The following is a 13,376-nucleotide window of genomic DNA, read 5'->3' on the forward strand; positions in this document are numbered from 1 at the left end:
TCCCCAACGTTTTATTCTTTCAGAGCCTCCAGTTGAGCTTCACGAATTTGTGCATTGAGGTTAGAATGGATGGTCATAGTCAGTGCCTTTACCCGTCAGGGTTTCGCATATTCCTTATGACTTAAGGAATCTACAACAACGTTTATTTTACCTGGATGATACCGGATTTCGCATTCATAATCATTCAATAACTCAATCCATCTCCTTTGCCTCATGTTCAACTCTTTTTGATCGAAGATGTGTTGGAGACTTTATGATCAGTGTAAATAATATACTTGGTTCCGTAGAGATATTGTCTCCAAATCTTCAAGGCCATGACTATTGCCCTTAATTCAAGGTCATGGATTGTGTAGTTTTGTTCATGGATTTTGATTTTTCTTGAGGCATATGTAATGACCTTGTCTCTCAGCATTAATACACACCCTAGACCTTGAATTGACATATCTCAGTATACGACGAAATGTTCAGTTCCTTCAGGTAAGGATAGAATTGGTGTGCTACACAACATCTGTTTTAACTTATGGAATACAGTTTCCTGCTTGTCTCCCTAGTCAAATTTAGTTTCTTTCTATGTTAATGCAGTGAGAGGCTTCGTTATATTGGAAAAGTTTTCAATAAATCTCTGGTAGTAGCCTGCCAGGCCCAAGAATTAGCGCACTTCCATTGGCGTCTTTGGCGTATCCCAATTCTCAATTGCTTTGATTTTTATGGGATCCATGTGTATCCCTTTGTTACTTACCGTATGCCCTATGAAGTGTACTCTTCTGATCCAAAATCGCATTTGGAAAATTTGGCATACAACTTCTCTTTCCTCAGCAGTTCCAAGATCAATTTCAAGTGTTGGCCGTGTTCTTATCTGGTGCGTGAATAGATTAGAATGTCATCAATGAAAACTATCACGAACTTATCTAAGTATTGCTTGCACACCCGGTTCATGAGGTCCATGAATATTGTTGGCGCATTGGTTAACCTAAAAAGGCATAACTAGGAACTCGTAGTGCTCATATTGAGTCCTAAATGTGTCTTTGGGACGTCTTCTTATAGCACCCTCCGTTGACGGTACCCAAATCTTAAGTCTGTCTTTGAGTAGTAGCTGGATCCCTGGAGTTGATCAAACATGTCGTCTATCCTGGGAAGTAGATAACAATTCTTGATTGTTAACTTGTTCAACTCCCGATAGTTGATGCACATCCAGAAGGATCCATCCTTCCTCTTGACAAATAAGACCGGTGCTCCCCGAGGTGAGAAGCTTGGTATGATGAAACCCTTGTCAAGAAGTTCATGTAGTTGACTTGAAAGCTCTTTCATTTCATATGGAGCCAATCTGTAAGGGGATTTCGCTACTAGTGTTACTCCTGGAATTAAGTCGATTCTGAATTCGATGTTGTAGTTTGGTGGTAATCCAGGCAGATCTTCTGGAAACACGTCGGGATAGTCACATACTTGAGGTATGTCTTTGATTTCTTTCATTTAGCTCTTCTCATCTATTACATGCGCCAAGAAGGCATAACTTCTTGTATAGATATTTCTGAGCTTTATGTTTTGACCCGACTTGTCACCTAATATTATCATGGTCTCTCCGTTAGGTAGAGTTAGTCGAACAACCTTTTCGAAACACAATAGCTCAGCATGGTGAGGAGATAGCCAATCCATACCGAGAATAATGTCAAAGCTCCCAATTGGCATTGGCATTAGATCAACTTGGAATGTGTGGTCGTTCAGAGTTAGGTTGCAATTACGTAGGATTTTAGTGGTGCTTTCTATCTGACCGTTTGCTACTTCTACTTTATATTCTACATCTAATTTACTAGACTCGTAAGTTATTAGTTGTTTAAATGACGGGGTTATAAAACTTCTATCAGCACCAGAGTCAAAGAGAATTGTAGCATATAAGTTATTGATGAGGAACGTACCAGTAACCACCGAGGGATCTTGTATAGCGTCCCTCTTCCTAATCACAAAAGCCTGACCACGAGTATTCCCATCACTTTTCTTCAATTTTGGGAAATTTCGCTTGTAGTTCCCTTTCTCTTCACATTCGTAACAAGTTCTTTCTCCACCTGACCTAGATCTAGCACCCTTGTCCTGTACAATTGTAGTAAGTGTCGTGCCTCGACAAAAATTTGCAGTATGCCCTTTCTTATTGCATGTAGCATAGTGGAAACATTCCCTATTGTGGTGTCGGTTGCATTTGGTGGATAATGGATTGTTTCCAAGGTAACCCTTATGTTAGTTTGGAGTTGGGGGTGGTGTCACAGCATACACCTTTTCAACTTGTTGCTTTTTCTGATGGCTCTAGGTTCCTCCATTGGACTTGCACTTGTAGTGGTTGTTGTTGAATTTCGGGGCTTCAACCTTTACTACCATTATTCCTTCATCAATCTCATTTTTTATTATTTGAAATGCTAGGTGCTTAGCACTGAGATAGGTAGTAGGTTTAAAGTAAAGAAGCATCCCCTTGATTTGAGGTGCTAGACCCCAAATTTAACGTTCAACCTTGTTGCTTTTGGGGGTCACCATCCTCGGACAGAGAAGTGCAAGATCGTTAAACCTGGTTGTATATGCCTTGATCTCAGAACCTTTCATCTTCAGGTTCCATAGCTTGTGTTCCAACATCTGCACTTCATCCCACAAATAGTATTCTTCTATCATCAGAGCTTTCATGTCTTCTCAATACATGGAGTTTGAAACAGACATACCCATAGTTTTCACATGGTCATTCCACCATGTCAAGGCTCCATCCATCAGGGTGCATGTGGTGAACCGTACATTGCTGCCCTCCGTACCGAAGCAGCTTTCAAAAACTCCTTCAAACTTTTCAATCCAATGGGTTAGACCTATTACTCCTTCATTCCTGTAAAAGTTTCTAGGTTACAGTTCTTGAAATCCTTATATGAGCAACCCCTCCGAAGTTCTTCAGGATTCATATTTGAATACTACCACATTGAACTCCAGTTGCTTCTGTTTCAATAATAGGTGTTCTATTTTGGATGTTTCTCATATTCGCCATTGCAATAGAAAGGCTTTCTATGATTAATTGTTCTAGCTCGGTTGTGGTTTTTGGCAAGTCCGAGTTAGGAACCGGTGAATCCTGCTCCTCTTGAACTTGCGGTGTTTCGGTCCTTGAGTCAGCTACAGGGGCTGGTCAACCTCTCCTGGTGTGTCTAGCTCTTGGTTGTGGAGTTGGCACTCCAAGATTTAATCGAGTGCTCATTCTTCGTGACAACATGTTTGATATCCTGTAATAGTCAATAAGTTTGGAATGTTAGTGTTATATATATATATATATATATATATATATATATATATATATATATATATATATATATATATTAAATGACTATGTTAATTCGTAGCTTCTTCATAATATTATTATTCACAAATATGATTCATGTAATGCTTTAACAAGATTTTTAAACTTATAATATCATATGCTTCATTGCTTTAAACATCAATATCCGATTACATGTGTCCTTACTGTTACAAAATGTAGAGACCTATTATTAAGGGTACAACGCTCTAATTTCTTTTGTTACAAACAAACAAAGTTAACATATGCTTACATATCCTCAAATACCAAGAACTTAATAGTGTACATCATATTTTCCATGTGTCCAATTTGAAGAAGTGCTTGTCTGACGAAACTCTCGTTATTCCTCTTGACTAGATTGAAATCAATGAGAGTCTCCACTTCGTGGAAGAACCGATAGAAATCATAGATCGAGAGATCAAGAGAACAAAACAGAGTCGCATCCCTATAGTGAAGGTCCGTTGGAACGCTAAACGAGGACCCGAGTTCACCTGGGAACGCGAAGATCAGATGAAACAAAAATACCCACACCTCTTCCCAGCCGCCTGAAGTCCCAGTCAAAACGCCAATTTCGAGACGAAATTCCTTCTAACGGGGGGATGATGTGACAACCGTCAATTTCTGGTCAAGTCAAAGTCAAATAAAGTCAACAAGTCAAACCGGTCAACTCAATTAACCTTCGTATATTAGGGTCTACTTCATGCTTACTATTGTACAACTCACGATTTTAATGAAAATTATCATTTTGGGATATCACGTGTTTGGAAAATCTAGACCCTAATCAGAATAAAATGATGTAACTACTCGATATAACATTAATACATACCTTACGGGAGCATATAACACTCATAACAAGGCAAAACGGGGTTTACAAACCTTGCGTTTCGAAGCTAAACACTCGCAAAGGTCACAAACAAAGTCGCTCTCAATCTCTCTCGCTATATCTTTCTCTCTCCCAAATTTCTCCCAAATCTCTCCCAAAACTCTCTCAAAATCTCTTTCAACTTTTTATAATCACCCGGGGCATCCCGACCCTTAATTTATTTGAAAACAACTCGAAACAGGAAGATAAATGGAGAAACAGCCTTAAAGAACCGAAACCCTCTTAAAGGACCGAAACTCCTTTAGGAACCGAAACCTCTCAAAGGACCGAAACCGCTTAAAGAACCAAAACCCTCTTAAAGGACCAAAACTCCTTTAGGAACCGAAACCTCTCAAAGGACCGAAACCTCTTAAAGAAGCGAAACCCTCCTTATAGGACCGAACTCACTTTCGGTCCGGAACAAGCCCTTTCGGTCTATTTCGGTCCATTTCGCTCCAACTCGCTTTCAGTTCCCTCCTGACCAAGTTCGCGTGCAAGGTTTTAGGACCGAACCTACCTTCGGTTCTCACTCTATAGGACCGAAGCTTTGGTCTGGTCTCGCAAGCTCGCTTCTTTTTCACGGTTTTTGAGTAGTTTCGTCTTTTAAGCTCGTTTTCATGATTTTAACATGGGATTTTCACCCAAATTCGTATTTTGACATATAAGACCCTATATTATCATATTTTAATCACATTTTGGGGAGAGGATCTTAAACTAAGAACAATATCCTTTGGGTAAGGATTTGGGTTGGAGTGTTGACTTATCTAAAGTATGACACAAGCTATCCCCCCATACCCACATAGGACAACCTCCAGTCACTATTCATCCCTACCTAGTCAACTATTTGTCCTCTCATCCCTCCTCTCCAGCTGGATAACTGATCAAAAGCTGGAAACCCCCAACTTCCATTCCACTTTACTCACTCTCTCTCACCAAAAAGCAAACATTTTTCTCTCATTTCCCTCTCTAAGAACTCGAGACTCCAAGGCTGCCTTTGAGCTTTTCACCCACATTCAGTAAGTATTCTCATCCTACATTGAACATTCTTCACTCCTTCACTCATATTATGAATCTCTCATAACAATGTCGCCATAATTATTCTTAGATCTTCAACTCTCCAAGCTTTTACCAAGTGTTCTTGGTTTGGAAACCTTTTCTCTTCAGCATTCATCTAAGAAAATCACTCAAGGTGAGTTCATACCCCTACATTTTCATGTTTTCTTCAAGTTTTAGGGGGGGAATACAAGTTAATACACCCAAAATTTAACTAAATTCAACCAACAACTTTCATCAGAAAAGTTGAGTCCTATTCACGGATCGTTTTGACCATCTTAGACTGGATATCTTTCAAAAGTGTTTTATATGCAAGTCGTTTAGGTTTATACCTTTCTAATGAATACTTGCACATCTCCATACGATTTTTATACAATTTATGGTGATTTTTATAAAACTGTCTATCAATTCAGAAACGAATTCGGACCAGTCTGTGAATATGAGCATTTTCACACAAGTTATAGACTTTTAAAAATCATAATAAAAATTATGAATAAACTAGACACATTTAGAAAATTCCCAGAGTTTACGGATTTTGTTTTCGACTTCGTATGATTTTTATATGATCTTTTTAAAATAGTGCAGAAAGGTTAAAAACTAGTTAACAGTTTACAACTTACATAGCACTTTGTAACATGTTGAGCAAAGTGTTTATCTTTGATGATTTCATATTTTACATGTATTTTCTGTTAAATTACATTTAAATAACATAAATTACTCATTGAATTGTAAGAATCCTTTATCATTACAAATATACAAGGTGAAACATAAGAGTTATAGTTATGCTTTGCTAAACATACTACTTACACATAAAAAGGTTTTACACTAAATACAAATGGGTTTTTCATATACTACATGATAAACTATAATAGTTATAGTTTATGGATTTTACATCACGAATTTATTACATAAAGGGTGATTTCACTCCCACCGCGGAAAAGGTGTTATATTCAAACTACACGTAAACTAGTTAACGTAAGTTGTGAGACAATTCTTCAATTGTACTCTCAGAGTACGGGTTAAAATTCCTGGAAGTTATAACCAGAGTCTCTTATAGGGAGAGCGTGATAATTGTGTATAGATCTATATTGGGATTGACACCCCACACCTTGCTGCTAGCTACAGCGGGACCTGCAGGTCTACGGGTGACAAAAGTCATAGGATCTTGACGTCTGAAAAACGTTATAGCAGGTTAAATTCTAGTTATAGTATGGTTATAACGACTCACATAGGGAGTTAACAACATTTCAAGTTTACGGGGAAAAATTCTACTTAAAAAGGGGTCTGTCTATTTAAAACTACAACCACGTTATAAGTACAAAATACACACATACTCTCGGTCTTGGGATTTAAGACTACATGACTTTTATAAGGAAAATATTGGATTTTTCTTGCATACACATTACAATTTCAAACACGTTATAAGTACAAAACACACACATACTCTCGGTCTTGGGATTTAAGACTACATGAATTTTTATAAGGAAAATAAGGGATTTTTCTTGAAGCTTACATTACCATTACAAACAAAGGTTTTCAAACTCTACATCCAAAAGCTTATGAACTCACCAACTTAATTGTTGACACTCTTTCAAAACTACTTGTATTCTCAGGAAACCAGTTAAATAGGTAACCAACTGCTTTTGAGGATGGGATGCAAGACGTTAATTTATACATTTTTGTCATCATAATGTAATTGATTTTGAAACATGTAAACTCATACTATGGTGTAACCTTTTTAATTATATTTATGATGGTTGTATTTACTATGAGCACTATTATACTTGTTGTTGTGATACTATACATGAAGTCCGCCACCCCCGGACGTTTCCGCCATCCTTGGTTTGGGGGTGTGACAGAGTTTAACAGTATTAAAACAGTTTTAACAGTATTTCAAAAAGAGTTTACATGACTTTAAAGATTTAGCATGACTTTAAGTCATTTTGGAAGTATTTGGTAATCCTTAAAAGCATAAGAAAATCCTTTATGTGATTGATATCACATACAATTATTAACACAATTTAGATTGTGTTCAACTTGTATCCCCCTCCCCCCCCCCCCCTTAAAAGCATTTAAAAACATTTAATAGGTAGATTAAAGGGGTATGAACTCACCTTATGTTGGAGATTTGATCGAAGATACGATATAGGATGTTTGGTATGCCAAGCTAAGTCCCGAGCACAAATGGATCCTAATTGGCATATATTGACATATATATATATATATATATATATATATATATATATATATATATATATGTGTGTATAATTAGTGTATATAACAACTAATCAGTATAGGAAACCACCTAAGATTGTAGGAAACACCCTAAATGAAGTGTTAGGCTCACAAATGGAAGCTTGGAAGGGGTTCACGACCACCCATGGATGGCTTTGCGGCCTTAACGACTTCATGTTGGATTAATGTCTAAGTCCATAACTATATTTGGTATGTACTTGACCCGACCCGGCATGGTCCATTTGTGTTGCACTTCACCGGCACAATTTATATGGATAGTCTTTTGAGAATAGTATATTTATGATTTATATTAATATATTATAAGTTCTAATATATTAATATGGAATCATATTATTTAATTAGTATTGATCAAGAATTAATTTAGAATTAATTAAGTGATCAAAAAGAACTAATTAAATATGGACTCTTATATATATGGAATGTGCCAAGTTCATTTAGGTTGGGCTAAGCTTTCATGGATGGTCCATGGAGCTTTTAACCCATGGATCCTATGTAAATGAAAGGTCATGGGTATTAGGGTTTACATGGATGTAACCCTAATCCTCCATAATATATAAAGGGGTCCTTGGCTCACAAAATTGGCACAAGTGTGTGAAAATAAGAGTGGGCCGATTTTAGTGTGCATACATATTCTCTCAAGTTATTCCGAGGTGTTTTGGTGATTTGTGATTCCATTTGAGGCTTCCACACTATTGGGGCTAAGCTCTTAAAGCTTGAAGACATCAAGCTACATCAAAAGGTATGTCATCTAACTAGAACTTTGTAGTATAGGTGCTTCATAATATGCTAGTTAGGATGAAACCTTGGAATAGTTAATATTTGCATGTATAATAGAGAAAACATAGATCCAAGGTTTATAGGGTTGCATGTACACCATAGGAGTGTTAGAATGCTCAAAACCCAAAAGTGGTATCAGAGCCATGGGTTATTTTCTATTATATTGATGCAAATGTTTTATTTTCAAGTTGAAAAAAAAAGGAAAAAAAAACATGACGTTTGTCAAATTTTAAGATAATTACTTGTTTTGTGAAAAAACGAATTATTTGTAAAATTTGAATCATTTGTTATATGATTTGAATTAGGTCAAATTTAGTAAAAGATAAAATGATATGATTATTTTATTAGTTTTAAAAGTTTGATCTAAATGTTTTAAGGAGTTACATATTTTGTCATAAAATTTTGGAGCTCAAAAGTTTTTTTTTTAAAAGTTGTGATCTTAAGGGTTTTTGAAACTTCCATAAGTTATGGATATGAAAGTTTTTTTTTAAAAAAAAAAATTGATTCAAAGTTTTTATGGAGTTACAAAATTTGGTGTTAATGTTTTAAAGAATTCCATAACTTGTTCTTAAGTTATGGAACATGGAAAGTTTCATCATAAAACACCATTAATTCAATAAGTTATGGAATCCAAAGGTTTTCAAGAATTACAAAAACTTGCCCTCAAGTTTTGGAATTTGAGAAAAGTTTTTTATGAAAAAAAAGAATTGAATTCTAAAACTCTTGGGTTCATAACTTAAACAATTAATTAAATGGTTTTAATTTTGAGTTTAATAATTGGAATTATGATGTTTTGTTGAATAGTTCAAATTAACTCTTATAGACTTTATTACTAGTTAATTAAAGCGTTTAACTAAAAGAGTATTATTAATCCATAAATATATGGTTTGAGTTTAATTAAATTAAAAGTCTAGTTTAATTAATAGATTAAACCACCAAGTATTTTAAATGTCTAAAATACACCCTTATACTATTATAATATTAAAAGTTTAATATATTATATGTATAAGAGCAAGTCGTCTTACCATTAGTAGGCCTCATTCACGAAGCCGGTCTATAAGGGGGGGGGGGTATAAGGTTACTGCCTATAAAATGGCAGTTTAATGGGTGTCCACTCTCACTCACCGCTTCCTTGACCGGTGGAGGGTCGTTAGCCGAACAGGTAGGACAAAGACTATAATTCTCCCTTCATTATAAGTATAATGATAAATACTAAGTAACTAAACACTTATAAATTCCCAATCTTAGTTACTTAGGAAAATGTGAATAAGGTGCTAATCCATGAAATTACACTTTGCACTTTGTTTAAGCTGTTAGTGGAGCGTGTGTGGTTAACCGGCTCACTAACCTGGACTTCACAAGGTAGGCAAAGGGTAACTTAATGTTTATCATAGTATCGTTGGAGCGTGTGTGGTTAACCGGCACATCGATTGAGGGGTAAATATTAAGGGTACCAAGTATATTTGCATGGTTACTTCACACCTTGTTTTGTGATCCTCGGCATCCCAGTCACAAAACCTGAAGGGCACACTCGAGATTGAAACATGCCATTGAAAAGTTCAATGAATCTCAAAAGAATCTAGGAGTTTCAAAACCAATTAAAACCTAATAATACATTTCGTTTATCTTGGTGGAAATTGGTGAATCGTCATTCACCTACCTTCAAATATTTTATAGCTTGGATTACGGCATCCCTCTTCCAAGTTATAAAATAGTTTGTTGGGTCCTAGCCTTAATATATCATATTGGGTGTTATATTAAGGACTTAAATCAACTTTACGTGAATTTCTCCCATTGTTGATGTCTCGTTTAGACAACAATGATCTTCCCAAACCAAGCTTTCCTAATGAATATGACTTCCCGAGTTTGGCTCATGGAAGTCATACTTCTCTTCCTCCACCTCCTCCAATTATTCTCTCTAACCCACAAGTTCAAGGTCACTCAAGCCCTAATGGCAAGCAAGGTCTATGTGTGATCACATCTTAGAGATGAAGTCACATATTGACAAGCCGGGAGAGTTGGGTGTCAAAGTTTTGAGAAAGTTGGATGTTCAATCACTTTCTAAGTCACATAGTGAGTTCCTTTGGGACTACAATGAAACAGACTATGACATGAACCTTAATGATCATATCTATTTGCTTGGTGCTGCTGAATCAACAATGATTTGGAACGATAGTAAAGCAAATTTGATTAGAAGATTAACTTCCCAAAAACTTTATGGACAGTGACAATGGTGACACTGGATATCCAGAAAAAGCATTCTCTTCCCAATGGAAAGGGATTGGCCATAGTCAACCCGGTTGACCAAATGGTAAAGAGAAAGGCTAAGTCTGAGATAGTCCCATTAGCAAAGGGTCCATATGTTTATTTTGCCAAAGGAAGGGGCGTTGATTGCAAAGCTGCCAAATTTACCTAAGGATGTTAAAGTCAATAAGTTTGAATCTACATCAGGTAGAGCCCATTATCTAACTCGGTTAAGTTCTATTCTGAGATCCTCATTACATGATGTGACTGGGTCACATGTTGATGTTTTAAGAATCAAAGAATAGAGAGAAATCTTAAAGGAAGTATATGTTGATTCTGATCGCGAAGGTGGATTTCGATCGCATCAGAATTTTGAGCAGTTGCTTAAGAAGTTATGATATATTGCTAAGGAATAGATAACAACAATTTTCCATGTGGATTGTAAGGATAAGTTTTTCCGTAAAGTTTTAAAATAAAAGAAAATTGTTTAATTTTATTTATTTGAAGTATCCTTACAATGGCATTTGTGGAAAATTGTTGCTTATATGATTCCACTGATAGCAAATTGGAAAATGGATTTGATTCTTTCATTTGTGGTAGTGTCTAAATTTACCAAATCAGGAAAGTTCCTCATCACCCAAGTTTCAATTGGACCGAAACTTGGAATCATGCAAGTTGAATAGTATGATGAATGAGAACTTTCAAGCATTGTAAAATAGAGACTAATTACTTGTTCACATGGATGTGTGAGTCAAGTGAAGGACTAAAGGGATCGAGTACACATTCTTGTGTACTGGTCATGTCCACCACAAAGCTCGTTAAGGCTATTTGATTTACTAAAGTTTAGTAAATATGGTTATACTTACAAGTTTAAGTATAATTCTGAAACATTGGAAAAGTCTCAATGCATGGCAGAACGAATGGGAAGAATCAAATTAGGCAGAAAGATAAAAGTTTCTCAAATCTGAAAAGATGGGAGAGTACTTTAGTATCATGTTTGTGATCATCTTAATGATTTAGAAATCATATCACAATTAGTCCTCTAAAGGTCATCTTAGTGCATTCTTATGACTAAGAAGAGGAGTCATGAATTGTTGAAATGGTTAGATCAGGAAGATGAGTCATACTTCGTTCCAAAACAATTCTTAGAGTCATACTCCAAGATTGTAACTTGAGTGACATATCTTAAAGAAAGGTTTTAAACACTTGTCAAATGTAAGAGTAAAAGCGTCCTACTCTTGTACATTTGAAATTGGTAAGTTGTGATGTTTTGGATAAAACAAAGACCAACTAAGGCCAATTGTGTGAAGTGTTTGTCTTGATAAAAATCCGCACTATCTCTTGAATATTTGGCAAGATAGTCTTATATGTCAAGAGGATAGTGGGAGTCTTAAAGATCCTAAAAAAGAATTTCAAGAACTAATCAAGAATAAAACCTGAGGTTCTTCACTAGCACACGACTTTAGGTTTATAACCTATCGTGTTGACATATTCTGTGCCCATTCCAGTTAAAGTTGGCTTTGCATAGGAGTTCTGAAAGTTCTCAATTGGTTGCATAACAACTTGGAAGCAATGGCAGGCCCTGTATTGCCAGGTGGCAAGAAGTTAAGATTGCATAAGTTCAGTCCATATGAGTTTGGATTTGTCATTATCCTTGTCTTGTGACTATGGTTTTGACGATTCACATGGATAAGAACACATACACCATAAAATCTAAGGGTCATAAGGTTTCTCTCCGATTCATGAAAATGATGGTGAGGAAACACTTCCACCAAGTAGATTTGAAGCAGATGGCAAAAGGTCTAAACAATTGAGACTATGATTACGACATCCCTTTTTATAGTTCTGAATTTGTTTAGACACATATGCATGCTATCTAAGGAAAGGTGTATGATTTTGATAAAGTTTTATCAAAGCATCTCGTATCAGAAATCTGAACTTTGGTAAGAAAGTCAATAAAGTATTGATTTCTAGAAGTCCAGCTGATTTCTGAGTACATGTCAAAGCTGGGAGCATAAGTGTTATGCTAATAATCATCATGTTAGTGGGAGCATGATAATTATTGTTAGTGTTGCAAGTTAGCAATGTTAATTATAGAAAACAAAAGTTTCAAAGGATATACTTCATTTCAGTTCTAAAGGCTTAGATTGAGACCTTAATCATCTTTAGTCAAGAATATATATATATATATGAATTTCATGTTGGATTGGTTCAACTTAAGGAAATTCTATATATTGCGTTCTCAAAATTCGATGATGATTACGTCATCCCTCTTCATAGTCAAATTTTGAAAACATGGCAAATAAAAATATTGTAGCAAAAGACTGGTCTAGAATCATGTCTTTATGTGAGACATCATGAATCGTGTACCATTTGCTTTGGGTACATGATCGATTGCATGTGCTATAATATTTGTCATTTCTAAATTTTTCCAAATGCCCAGAGGCATTAAGAAGGGAAAAGGTCTAGAATTGGATATGACTAAAATGATTAAGCAATTGTCGAGGACAATCTGAGGTTTACCAAAGATTGGTTGCTCAGGGACAGTTGGAAGTATAGTGCTAATTTTGGAAGGACCATATTGACATATTCTGAAAAGAGGCATCTCTTATTCAGAAGTGATAGTCAAAATGAGAATATGGAGTTGTCTCCATAGGTGGAAGTTATCTGTGTAAGATTAGAAAACTTAATGCAAGAAGCATGTCCAAAGCAATGTACTTTGAATATGAGACTTAGTTTCCATGGAGTTGATCTCCATTGGAATACCTTATAATGACTGTTGACAAGTCTTTGTGACTTTGTACATATTCATTACAGGAGGGTCAGTGCATATAAGTTTAAAATCTAAACAGATTTCGATAAATGATAGGAACT

The sequence above is a fragment of the Lactuca virosa genome, chromosome 8, assembly GCF_052849685.1.
Source record: "Lactuca virosa cultivar CGN04683 chromosome 8, Lactuca_virosa_CGN04683_v6, whole genome shotgun sequence".
NCBI lineage: Eukaryota > Viridiplantae > Streptophyta > Magnoliopsida > Asterales > Asteraceae > Lactuca > Lactuca virosa.